General features: G+C 36.1%; 1 non-coding gene across 1 annotated transcript; it reads left to right on the forward strand.

The window, feature by feature from the left end:
- The first annotated feature begins 2,582 nt into the window (after window positions 1–2,582).
- LOC127746178 (small nucleolar RNA R71) lies at window positions 2,583–2,690 on the forward strand. The gene has a single exon (XR_008007798.1). It is a non-coding gene; the product is annotated as a small nucleolar RNA R71 (small nucleolar RNA).
- The last annotated feature ends 11,509 nt before the right edge of the window (window positions 2,691–14,199 follow it).

Consider the following 14,199-nt stretch of genomic DNA (forward strand, 5'->3'; position numbering starts at 1 on the left):
CAATGGTTATGAAAAAACAAAAAAGCTATGCTTTTACCACACCAAACTTAGAATGTTGCTCGCCCTCGAGCAAAAGAAGAAGGAATAGAAGAAGAAGAAGAAGATATGGAGGAGAGGGAGAGAGGTGTGGGTTTCGGCCAAGGGGGAGAAGAGAGGGTACTGTTGTGGGAAAATGAAGAAGGATGGAGGGGTTTATATAGTGGAGGGAGAGGGGTTTGGGTTTGGTTATTTAGGGTGGGTTTGGGTGGGAAAGAGATTTTGAATTTGAAGGTAGGTGGGATTTGTGGGGAAGAGTGGATGGATGTGATTGGTGAAGGGGTAATGGGGAAGAGAGATTGAGGTGATTGGTGAAGGGTATAGTGTTATTGGATTGTGTGAAGAAGAGAGAAGTGGGGTAAGTGGGGATCCTGTGGGGTCCACAGATCCTGAGGTGATCTTGTGGTGTCCATAGATCTTGAGGTGTCAAGAATTTCTCATCCCTGCACCTTTTAGGTGTGTAAAACGCCCTTTGTATGCAATCCTGGCGTTTAACGCTAGATTGATGCTTGTTTTTGGCGTTAAACGCCCAAATGTAGCTTGTTTCTGGCGTTTAACGCCAGCTTGATGCTTGTTTCTGGCATTAAACGCCAGCTTGATGCTTGTTTCTGGCGTTAAATGCCAGACAGATGCTTGTTTCTGGCGTTTAAATGCCAGACAGCTCTTCCTTCAGGGTGTGCTTTTTTCTGCTGTTTTTATTCTGTTTTTAATTTTTGCAATTGTTTTGTGACTCCACATGATCATAAACCTAATAAAACATAAAAGAACAATAGAAATATAGATAATTAAAAATTGGGTTGCCTCCCAATAAACGCTTCTTTAATGTCAATAGCTTGACAGTGAGCTTTCATGGAGCTTCACAGATGTTCAGAGCATTGTTGGGACCTCCCAACACCAAACTTAGAGTTTGAATGTGGGGGTTTAACACCAAATTTAGAGTTTGGTTGTGGCCTCCCAACACCAAACTTAGAGTTTGATTGTGGGGGATTTGTTTGACTCTGTATTGAGAGAAGCTTTTCATGCTTCCTCTCCATGGTTGCAGAGGAAAATCCTTAAGCTTTAAACACAAGGTAATCCTCATTCAATTGAAGGACTAGCTCTCCTCTGTCAACATCAATCACGGCTCCTGCTGTGGCTAGGAAGGGTCTTCCAAGGATGATGCATTCATCCTCATCCTTCCCAGTGTCTAGGATTATGAAATCAGCAGGGATGTAAAGGCCTTTAACCTTCACTAACACGTCCTCTACCAATCCATAAGCTTGTTTTATTAACTTGTCTGCCATCTCTAATGAGATTCTTGCAGCTTCTACCTCAAAGCTCCTCAGTTTCTCCATTACAGAGAGTGGCATAAGATTTATACTTGACCCCAGGTCACACAGAGCCTTCTCAAAGGTCATGGTGCCTATGGTACAGGGTATTAAGAATTTACCAGGATCTTGTTTCTTTTGAGGTAAAGTTTGCTGAATCCATGTATTTAGTTCACTAATGAGCAAGGGAGGTTCACCTTCCCAAGTCTCATTACCAAACAACTTGGCATTCAGCTTCATTATGGCTCCTAGATATTGAGCAACTTACATTTCAGTTACATCTTCATCCTTTTTAGAGGAAGAATAGTTCTCAGAGCTCATGAATGGCAGAAGGAAGTTTAATGGAATCTCTATGGTCTTTATATGAGCCTCAGATTCCTTTAGGTCCTAAATATGGAACTTCTTTCTGTCTGGGGACATCCCATGAGATCTTTCTCATTGGGATTCACGTCCTCCCCTTCCTCCTTGGATTCGGCCATTTTGATAATATCAATGGCCTTGCACTCTCTTTTTGGATTCTATTCTGTATTGCTTGGGAGAGCACTAGAGGAGTTTCAGTGATTTTCTTACTCAGTTGACCCACTTGTGCCTCCAAGTTTCTAATGGAGGACCTTGTTTCGTTCTTAAAACTTAAAGTGGCCTTAGATAGATCAGAGAATATGTTTACTAAGCTAGAGGGGCTTTGCTCAGAATTCTCTGTCTGTTGCTGAAAAGATGATGGAAAAGGCTTGCTATTGCTAAACCTGTTTCTTCCACCATTATTAAAGCCTTGTTGGGGTTTTTGTTGATCCTTTTATGAGAAATTTGGATGATTTCTCCATGAGAGATCATAGGTGTTTCCATAGGCTTCACCCATGTAATTCACCTCTGCCATTCCAAGGTTCTCAGGATCATAAGCTTCTTCTTCAGAAGATGCTTTTTTAGTACTGTTGGATTCATTTTGCATTCCATTCAGATTCTGAGAAATCATGTTGACTTGCTGAGTCAACATTTTGTTCTGAGCTAGTATGGCATTTAGAGCATCAATTTCAAGAACTCTCTTCCTCTAAGGCATCCCATTACTCACAGGATTCCTTTCAGAAGTGTACATGAATTGGTTATTTGCAACCATGTCAATGAGTTCTTGAGCTTCTGCAGGCGTTTTCTTTAGGTGAATGGATCCACCTGCAGAATGGTCCAGTGACATCTTAGAGAACTCAGATAGACCATCATAGAATATATCCAAAATGGTCACTCTGAAAGCATGTCAGAAGGACACTTTTTGGTCAACTACTTGTATCTTTCCCAAGCTTCATAGAGGGATTCACCATCTTTTTGCCTGAAGGTCTGAACATCCACTCTAAGCTTGTTCAACTTTTGAAAAGGAAAGAACTTGGCCAAGAAGGCCGGGACTAGCTTATCCCAAGAGGGACTAGCTTATCCCAAGAGTCCAGGCTATCTTAAGGTTGTGAGTCTAACCATGTTCTAGCTCTGTCTCTTACAGCAAAAGGGAAAAGCATGAGCCTGTAGACTTCAGGATCTACTCTATTTGTCTTAACAGTATCATAGATCTGCAAGAACTCAGTTAAAAACTGATAGGGATCTTCTGATGGAAGTCCATGAAACTTGTAGTTTTGTTGCATTAGAGCAACTAGTTGAGGCTTCAGCTCAAAATTGTTTGCTCCAATGGCAAGGATTGAGATGCTTCTTCCATAAAAATTGGAAGTAGGTGTAGTATAATCACCAAGCATCCTCCTTGCATTGCTGTTGGGTTCGGCCATGTCTCTTTCTTTTTCGAGATTCTTTGTAAGGTTTTCTATGGATTGTTGTGCTTTAGCTTCTCTTAGCTTCTTCTTCAGAGTCCTTTCAGGTTCAGGATCTGCTTCAACAAGAATGTCCTTGTCCTTGCTCCTACTCATATGAAAAAGAAGAGAACAGAAAAGAAGAGGAATCCTCTATGTCACAGTGTAGAGATTCCTTTATGTGAGTTGAAGAGAAGAAGAATAGAAGAGGAAAAATTTGAACACAGAGAGAGAAGAGAAGAGGGTTCAAATTACGAGTAGAAGAGAAGTGTTAGTAATTAAATAAATAAATAGAAGAAGATGAGAGGGAGAGAATTTTGAAAATTGTTTTTGAAAAATGGTTAGTGATTTTTGAAAATTAAGAGAAGAAATAAAATTAAAATTAAAATTTGAAACAATTAATTAAATAAAAAGATTTTTGAAAAAGGGTGAGGAATTTTTGAAAATTAGAGAGAGAAAAGTAGTTAGGTGGTTTTGAAAAAGATAAGAAACAAACAAAAAGTCAATTAGTTAATTGAAAAAGATTTGAAAATCAATTTTGAAAAGATAAGAAGTTAGAAAAGATTTTGAAATTGATTTTGAAAAAGATATGATTGAAGAGATATGATTGAGATTTGTTTTAAAAAAGATTTGAAAAGGTAATTAAAAAGATTTGATTTTTAAAATTAAAATTGATTACTTGACTAACAAGAAACTAAAAGATATGATTCTAGAATTTAAAGATTGAACCTTTCTTAACAAGAAAGTAACAAACTTCAAAATTTTTTTGAATCAATCACATTAATTGTTAATAAAGTTTTCGAAAATTATGAAATAAAATTAAGAAAAAGATTTTGAAAATCAATTTTTTTTAAAATTTTCGAAAAATAATAAGAAAAATGAAAAAGATTTGATTTTTGAAAAAGATTTTGAAAAGATAGGATTTTTAAAAATGAAATTTTGAGTTGACTAACAAGAAACAACTTATTTTAAAAAAATTTTACTAAGTCAACCCAAAGATTTCGAAATTTATGAGAGAAATAAGGAAAAGATATTTTTTGATTTTTTTGAATTTAATGTGGAAAGAGAAAAACAACAAAATGACTCAAGACATAAAAATTATGAATCAAAACAACTAATGCATGCAAGAATACTATGAATATTAAGATGAACACCAAGAACACTTTGAAGATCAAGATGAACATCAAGACTTATTTTTGAAAAATTTTCAAGAGAGGAAAACATGCAAGACACCAAACTTAGAAATTTTCAATGCTTAGACACTATGAATGCAAAAATGCATATGAAAAACAACAAAAGACACAAAACAAAAAAAATATGAAGATCAAACAAGAAGACTTATCAAGAACAACTTGAAGATCATGAAGAACTCCATGCATGAGTTTTTCGAAAATATTTTTGAGGAAAAAATAAAAAATATGCAATTGACACCAAACTTAAAAATTGACTCTAGACTCAAACAAGAAACACAAAATATTTTTGATTTTATGATTTTATAATTTTTTTTGGATTTTTTTTCGAAAACTACTTTTAGGAAACCAAAAAAGAAGAAAAATTTTAAAAAGATTTTTGAAAACTTTTTGAAAAGAAAATTACCTAATTTAAGCAACAAGATGAACTGTCAGTTGTTCAAACTCAAACAATCCCCGGCAACGGCACCATAAACTTGGTGCACAAAATTGTGATCTCAATGGCGCCAACAACTTGGTACGCACAATTGTAATATCACTCAAGAAAATCCATTTTGAGTGCAGGGAGGTCAGAATCCAACAGCATCTGTAGTCCTTTTTCAGCCTCCTATCAGATTTTTGCTCAGGTCCCTCAATTTCAGCCAGAAAATACCTAAAATCACAGAAAAACACATAAACTCATAGTAAAGTCTAGAAATGTGAATTTTTCATAAAAACTAATAAAAACATCCCTAAAAGTAGCTAGATCCTACCAAAAACTACCTAAAAACAATGCCAAAAAGCGTATAAATTATCCGCTCATCACACCACAAGCACTTAATTGAGGGAACCTTTTGGATTCGACTTTTACTTTGCTTTTATTCCCAGACAGTGATGCTCAGAGTCTTAGGCGTACTCTTTACAGCATTGGGACTTTAAGTGTTCAGTTTCATGGGTTTCTTGATCAGTAGCGGAGCTTGAAACAAAATTTTTGGGGGGCAAAAATTTAACATAAAAATTTAATAATAATATTTATATCAAAATAAAATTTATAAATATAATTATTCTTTAAGTTTGTTACGTACTAATAAGATAATAAATAAATACTTCTACAAATAAAAAATATAAAATAGTTTATAATGGTACTCTTCGAGTTTTTAATGACTTAAAATCTTCAATAATTGAATCAGAACTAAACTTTTCAGCAATTTCTTTGTCAATGTAAATAACCAAACTATCTGCAAGAAAGTCGTCTTCCATCTTGTTTCTTAACCTTGTCTTTATTATTTTCATTGTTGAAAATGATCGCTCTGTGGTAGCTGTAGAAACTAGAAGAGTTAATATCAGACAAATCAATCTATCAATCAAGTAATACACTTTTGACTTTTTTTTCTGCTAAACATCTACACAGTTCATGAATAGTTGACAAATTCTTCATTTTTGGATGCTGACAAACATCAAGAATAAAATGCTGAAGCTGAAAAGGCAATTAATCTTCTCTTGTTCAGTAAAATGTTTGGGATAGTAGCTGTCAACAAGAGTAGAAATCTTAGCAATGTCAAAATTTTTGTAAGCATCCTTAGGCATGAGAGTAGAGCTCAGACTTAGTAGATCCATTGCTTGATCATTAAATCTGCTATTTAACTCTTGTAATTACTTATCAATTGTGACTAAAAATATCTCCACTCTAAAATAATGCTCAACTATAATATGATATTTTGGTGACATGAGCGTCCTTGCCTTGCAACATAAGAAGCAGTTAAATCAGGAATTAGAATATCATATTGCTCACAAAATGATTCCACATTTTTAATAATTCCTCCCATCTGTCATCTCTCATGCTTTGGATAAGTGTTTTTATAGAATAAACTAGTTGCACAACATTAACTATGTCTTGAGACTGCTTTTGTAAAGCTTGACAAAGAATATCAGTTATTCCCATAATATCTTTCATCAAATGCCAGATCAACACAAACTCAAATGAGGTCAGGGTATTGGACCTTTTTTATTTTTCTTTTTTTTATTTCAAATTTTTTTTGTTGTTTCTTTTGCTTCAAGAATATTTTTTTAGTATTTCAGAGAATCAATAATATTTCTCTAAGTTCCTATTTCTCAAGAACCAATATACTCAACTTCAATATCAAATATGCACAGTTAATTCATGCATTTAGAAAATAGAGAAAAGACCACCACATCCAAAGTAAATGGAATAACTCATAATATAACTCAAGATCTTATGCATCTTACTACTTCTTTTTCAATAGATTTTTCTTTTTAAGCTTGATGTGGAATACATAAGACATCTTTAAATAAAATAAAAAATAAACTACTACTAGAAAATAAAGTAATCTTAAGAGTGATCATGCAACTAGAATAGAAAATAGATAAAAATGAAATACTAGGAAAACAGAGATAAAATAAAGATACGGAGAATAGACCTAGACCACCTCAATGATGGTGGCTATTGCTCCCTCTAGAGAATCCTTTGGAACGTTTAAGCTCCTTAATGTCACGCCCATACCTCCTCTGCTCCTCCATCAGTCTCCTTTGATCTTCCATCATCTGATGGAGGATAGCAAATTGGTCCTAATGCTCTAGCCTCAGCTAATCCACTGATGATGTTAGCTCCCCTAGAGATGTAGTCAACTGCTCCCAGTAGTCTCGGGAAGCGAAGTACATCCCTTGAGGCATCTCCAGAATATCCTGTGGAGGTGGTGGAACGACCTCTTACTGTGGTCCTTGTGCAAGCTCCCTGGCGTGCTCCACACCCTTTCTTGTGATGGGTCTCTCCTATTCAATCAGGGTATCTCCCTCTATGTAAGCTCCAGCTGCTGCACATAAGCGGTGAATGAGATGAGGAATACCAGCATTGCTTGAGTGGAGGGCTTATCAGCTAGTTTATAAATCTCTTGAGGGATCACTTCATGTACCTCCACCTTGCTGCCAAGCATGATGCAGTAGATCATCATTGCTCTCTTGACTATAACCTTAGAGCGGTTACTTGTAGGGATGATCGAACGTTAGATGAACTCCAACCATCCCCTAGCAATTGGCTTAAGGTCAAGCCTACACAGTTGGTAAGGCCGGCCTTGAGCATCCCTCCTCCACTGAGCTCTAGGCACACATATGTCAGCAAGAACTTGCTCCAACCTTTGGTCAGTATTGACCCTTCTAGTGTATGAGTGAGGGTTATTTCCTGGCTCTGAAAACTGTAGCACCACCATCGCACTCTCGGGGCTGAAATCTATGATATGCCATCTGACCATGATGCACTAGTTTTTTGGCTCAGAGTTCACGCTTGAATCATGCTTCTTTGTGACCCAGGTGTTGGCATAAAATTCCTGCACCATCAGGACTGGGCATTGAACGGCATATGGGGATCCCTTTTTTTCTGGCGTTCAACGCCATGGATGGGCATTGAACGCCCTTGGGGGACTAAAAGTTGGTCCTGGACTGCTCCTATCTGGATGTTAAATGCCTAAGCTTCCATCCCTCTTCTGGCACTGAATGCCGGTTTTGGCATTCAACGCCAACAAGGGGCATCCTCCAGTGTGTTCTATTTTCCTGGTACGCGTTCCTATTTCTGTTCTAAGTGCTACACATGATCACAAATGTTAAAAATATGAGGAAAACTATGAAAATCAACAGAAAATAAAAGGAAATGAAGTCAAACTCAAATAAACAAAAATAACATAAAAGAAAATAAAAGTAAACTATAGGATACGTATGGTTGGGTTACCTCCCAATAAATGCTTCTTTACTGTCATTAGCTTGACAGACAGCTCCTTTTACAGAGGTTCATAAGAGCTCAGATCTTCACCCCTCATGGTGAACTTCCTTCCTGTGCTCTCGTGAATCAGTTCAACATGCTTCAGAGATAGGATCCGGTTCACAGTGTATGGTATTACTGGACTTCTGGTGAAGACAACTCTCATGCCAGGTGAGAAGTCTTCAGTGGGAATCTTCTTGTTTCTCCAGCCTTTTGGTACTTTCTTCTTGGTGCCTCCTTCTTCAATGGTTGTGGTGAGTGTCCAACACCAAACTTAGGTTTGATATCAAGGGGTTCTATATGGCTTTGCACTGTGAGAGAAGGTTAAAACACTAAGTGTTGTATTGTAGTACCTCCATTATTAGAGAGAGAGAGTGAGGGTTGGGCATCTTAAACATTATATGGTCCTCTCATAATCTTAGAAGTAACTCTCCTTTCTCAACATCAATCAAGGCCTTTCCAGTGGCTAGGAAGGGCCTTCCTAGGATGATGGAGTCGTTCTTTTCCTCTCCAGTGTCAAGGATCACGAAGTATGCAGGGAAGTAAAGGTTTTCAACCTTTACAAAGACATTCTCCACCATTTCATATCACGCTTCAGGGACTTGTTTGTCATCCCTAGTGAGATCCTTATGGGCTGTACCTATGGATTCCCAGCTTTTTCATCACAAAAAGAGGCATCAAATTTATGCTTGATTCAAGGTCGCATAATGGCTTCTTAAATATAATGGTCCCTATAGTGCAGGAAATCAGGAAGCTTCCAGGATCTGGCATTTTCGGAGGTAGCTTCTTTTGCACTAATGCACTGCACTCCTTTGTCAGCACCACAGTTTTATCTCCCCTCAGGGCCGTTTGCTCAAAAATTACACTTTTAAACAGGCTATATAGGGTGGTTTCTTTTCCAACACCTCAGCAAAAGAAATATTAACTTGTAGCTTCTTGAGGACTGCCAAGGATTGAGCAATTTGCTCATCCTCAGTTTCCTATTGCATGTTCAGGGGGTGTTGTGCTTCAGGGTCCTTCATCTCTATAGGGGCGTGTACAAGTGCATTCCTAGTCTCATCTTGAGCCTTGTTCTCATTTAAATCCTTAGCAGCTTGCTCCTCATTGGGTTCGGCCTCCTTGTCCACAGTGAGAACCTTGCACTCTTTTCTTGGATTTACCTCTGTGTTACTAGGGAGAGTGTTGGGAGGTCTCTCAGGTATCCTTCTGCTCAACTGACCCACTTATATCTTCAAGTTCCGAATTGAGGACCAAGTTTCTACCATAAAGCTATGGGTGGTCTTGAAGAGGTTGGAAACTGTTGTGGCTAAGTCAGAGAGCTTTTGCTGAGGCATCTCCATCAGCTGCAGAGAGGGTTGGAACTGTCTGTTGTTAAACCTGTTTTGATTGGTTCCACCCTGATCATTGTTGAAGCCTTGTTGAGGCCTCTATTGATGTCTCCACCCAAAGTCAGGATGATTCCTCCATCCCTGATTAAAATTGTTTGCATAGGAATTATTATTGGTATTTCTAGAGGAATTCCCCATGTAATTCACTTTCTCCATGGTTGTCAGAGCAATGTCACCAGCGTCCCCTTGAGTATAACTCCCAGTCATGTCATATGATGCTTCTTGTGTGTTTATAGCTAAAACCTGCATCCCACTTAAGTGTTGAAAGATCATGTTAATCTGTTGGGACATAAGCTTGTTTTGAGCTAAAATGGTGTCCAGTGTGTCCACTTCCATGACTCTTCTCTTCTTAGTACTTCCAATGTTCACAGGGTTCCTTCATGTATTAGTTGTTGGCAATCATCTTAATGAGCACATGTACTTCCTCAAGCGTCTTCTACATGTGCAGTGATCTGCCTACAGAGTGATCCAATGACATCTTGGCCATTTCAGAGAGGCCATCATAAAAGATCTCTAGCATGGTCCAGTCTGAGATAATATCGGGAGGGATTCGCCTGATCAGCTGCTTGTACCTCTCCCAAGCCTCATAGAGGGATTCTTTCTCTTTCTGTCTGAATGTCTGGACTTCTACTCTAAGCTTACTCAGCTTATAAGGTGGAAAGAATTTGGCCAGAAATCTGGTGACCACCTTGTCCCATGTGTCTAGGCTCTCCTTAGGCTGAGAATCTAGCCATAGCTTTGCTCTGTCCCTTACAGCAAAAGAAAAGAGCACAAGCTTGTAAACCTCAAGGTTCACTCCATTCGTCTTGACCTATCACAGATCTGCAAAAAATATATAAACTTGTTGGGGTCCTCCTGCAGGAGTCCACGAAACTAACAATTCTGTTGCACCAGAGTGACAATTTGAGGCTTGAGCTCAAAATTGTTGGCACCAATGGCAGGGACTGATATGCTATGCCCATAGAAGTCAGTAGTGGATGCAGTGTATGAGCCAAGCACTTTCCTGGCATGCTCTTCAGCATTTGGATTTCCTCCAGCCATATCGGCCTCTTCATCTTCCTTCTCAAAAGTTTTCATGAGATTTTCTCCGGTTTTGCAAGCTCTAGCTTGTTGCAAACACCGCCTTAAGGTCCTTTCAGGATCAGGATTAAGAAGGGGTTCTTTATCCATATTCATGCTCATAAACAACAAGAAACAAAGAAGAGGTGTGAGTCTCAGATAAACCGCTATTTTACGGTTTATTTTGTACTGAGTTGAGTGGATTTTATCCATTATTCTTACACTTATTCATAGAATTTGCATGTTTTACATTTTCCTTCCTGATTTTGTGCTATGATTGAAAACATGCTTCTTTGGCCTTAAATTTGCTAGTTTTAATCCTCTCTTATTACCATTCGATGCCGTGATACGTTTGTTAAGTGTTTTCAGGGTTTATAGGGTAGGAATGTCTTAGATGATAGAAAGGAAGCATGCAAAAGTGGAAGGAACACAAGAAATTGAAGGAATTGCTAAGCTGCCAATTCTGACCTCTTCGTACTAAACCGATCATAACTTGAGCTACAGAGGTTCGAAGGAGGCGGTTCCAGTTGCGTTGGAAAGCTAACATTTGGGGCTTCAAAATGATATGCAATTTGCCATAGTTGCCTAGCAGTTAGGTGACGCATATGCGTCGTCCATGCATGCGTGTCACAGGATCAACTTGACCAGTGCATGAGGCAATCGATGCATACATGTGGATGACGCGTATGTGTGACCAGGAATTGTTCAGAGATGCGTACGCGTGACGAGCATCACGTGCTGCAATTTCTGGACTGCTTTGAACCCAGTTTCAGGCCCAAAAATACTGATTAGAGGCTACATAGTGGAGCTGAAAACGGGGAATCATTCATTCACATTTTGATTCATATATATTAGGTTTTAGATATAGTTTTCTAGAGAGAGAGGTCTCTCTCCTCTCTCTAGATTTTAGGGTTTTTTACTCTTGTTCCTTCTCAATTTCAGAATTCTACCTTTAATTTAGTTTTCTTCTACTTTTATTTGTTTAAGCATTTTAGTTCATCTTCTTCTCTTGTTGATTCCTTTATTTTGCTAATTTAGTTTATGAGTTCATGTGTTACTCTCAATTTTCATTAATGCAATTTATGCTTCATGTTTCTTATTGTTCAGTTGCTTTGTTATTGTTATTTTTTTGCTTTGGTTAGTCTTAAATTTTGCTTTGCCTTGTTAGTTTTCTATGTTTCTACTTTATGCCTTCCAAGTGTTCGATAAAATGTTTGGTTGGATTTTTAATTATATTTTTATGTTCTTAACTTGGATTGATCAATTAGAGACTCTTGAATTATCAAAATTCTTTTGTTGATTGGTGATTGGAAATTGCTAGTTGGCTTAGGCTTCACTAAATCTAGTCTGTGATTAAGACTTGTGAACTTAAGTTCAATTTGCTCACTTAACTTTCCTTCATTGTTAGAGGTTACCTAAGTGAAAGCAAAAGGCATTTACCATCACAAGTGATAATGATAATGATAATGATAGAAATTCTAATTCTCAATCCTTGCTAGGACATTTTCTTAGTTATTATTTTATTTCCTTGTTATTTTACTTTATTGTTTCTTATTCCAAAATCCAAAAATATACTTTCCCATAACCAATAATAACTACACTTTTCTGCAATTCCTTGAGAGATTAACTGAGGTTTAAATACTTCGGTTAATTTTATTGTGTTTGCTTAAGTAACAAACAATTTAAATATTGATTGAGGTTTAATTTTTGATTTAGAACTATACTTGCAACGTGATTATTTTTGTGAAAATTTTTTACCGATATTTTTCCTCCGGTCAGTCTCTATGTCAGAGTATAAAAGACTCCCAGTGAGGTATCCTAATAAAGAAATAAAGTAAGATAAAGTAAACAATTAACAAAAAGACTAAAAATTAAAGTTGAAATATTTAGCCTAAGAATTTTCGAAAATTAGAAAGAAAGGGGTTCAAAAGTTTTCGAATTTCAAAAAGAAAGAAAAAGAAAAATTAAAGAAACACCAAACTAAAAAATTGAATAAAACAAGATAAAGTAAACAATTAACTAAAAAAAGATTTAAAAATAGAGATGGAAGATTTAATTTAAAATTTTTTGAAAATTTAGAAAGAAAATGTTTTAAAAATTTTTGAAATTCAAAAAGAAAGAGAAAAAAATTAAAGAAACACCAAACTTAAGATTTGAAAATAACTAACACAAAATTTGAAAATCAAGGAGAAGATAAATAAGATAAAGATCCAAAATCAAGAAAAATGAACTAGATATGATTCAAAAATCAAAAGGAAAGATAAAGATAAGATAACTAGAACAAAATTTAAAAATCAAGGAAAAGATAAATAAGATAAAGATTGAAAATCAAGAAAGATAACAAGATAAGATTCAAAAATTAAAAAGAAAATTAATTAAACCAGAAAAATCACTAAAAGGACACCAAACTTAAAATTTGAATTTAAATAAAAAGAAGATAACAAAAGTTCGAAAGAAAAAAAAGGATAAGATAAACAGGATAGAAATGGAAAATTCAAGAAGACAAACAAGATAAAAAGAAACACAAAACTTAAAATTTGAAATCAAATAAAATTAAGATAGCCAAAACAAAAGAAAAAAATTTCGAAATTAAGGGGAAGATTAAATAAGATAACAATCGAAAATTAAGAAAAATGAATAAGCAAGATTTCGAAAATCAAAAGAAAGATAATTAAATAAAAACTAATAAAAATACATAATCTAAGCAACAAGACAACCTGTTGTTGTGAATCATGAACAATTCCCGGCAATGGCGTCAAAAACTTGATGCGCTAAACTTGAACTCGCACAATTTTACCGGCAAGTGCACCAGGTCATCCAAGTAATACCTCATGTGAGTGAGGATCAATCCCATAAGAATTGTTGGATTGAGCAAGCAATAGTTATCTTGCTGGGCTTAGTCAGGTAAACAGTGAAAGATGGTTGTTGGTGTAAAAAGCATAAGTAGTAAAAAGGAAATAAATAAAGCAATTAAACAGAATTGGAGTAAAACAATAATGAGAAAACAGTTAAGGTGTCGGAGATATTTACTTTTTTGGATTAAAACATCTCACCAACTATTTTAACAATGGGTGATTCATTTTATGGCAAACCATAAGTGATTAAAACCTAATCTCTTTGCGATTTAATGTCCTCTAATCCTACTAAAATGCCACATATAAGGTTAGTTAATTCAGATCAGAGGGTGAAGTTCAGAAAACTAGTTTGGTGCCACAAAAACCTCAATTACCTAAAGCTAACAGGATTGTATGTTGCATATCCGGTTAGTTCACGTAATTAGCAGTTTAGGAGGAGTGCTTTCAAGCTGTAGCTCAAGTGAGATAGCTCTCTTGAGAATCACAAGAGCTCATGTAGAGTAAGGGTCATACTCTCGTTCTACCCAGATTCATAAGATTAAGAACAAAAATAACACCTTAGAATTGAATCAAACATTAATTAAAATAGAAGAATAATAGTTTTAATCCATAGAAATAAATAGAGCTCCTAACCTTAACCAGGAGGTTTAGTTGCTCATAACTTTACAAAGAAAAATAGGTTTCTAAAAAAGATGTGGAAATAGAAGAATTCCAAAACCTAGGTGGTCTCCTCCTTAAATACCAACTTAATAATAAATGCTAAACTTAAAAGATATTATTTTAAAAAATTACAAAGATAAAATAAAATAAGACTAAGAAGTGCTAAGTCCACTTT

This window comes from Arachis duranensis, chromosome 3 (genome assembly GCF_000817695.3).
Source record: "Arachis duranensis cultivar V14167 chromosome 3, aradu.V14167.gnm2.J7QH, whole genome shotgun sequence".
Lineage (NCBI taxonomy): Eukaryota > Viridiplantae > Streptophyta > Magnoliopsida > Fabales > Fabaceae > Arachis > Arachis duranensis.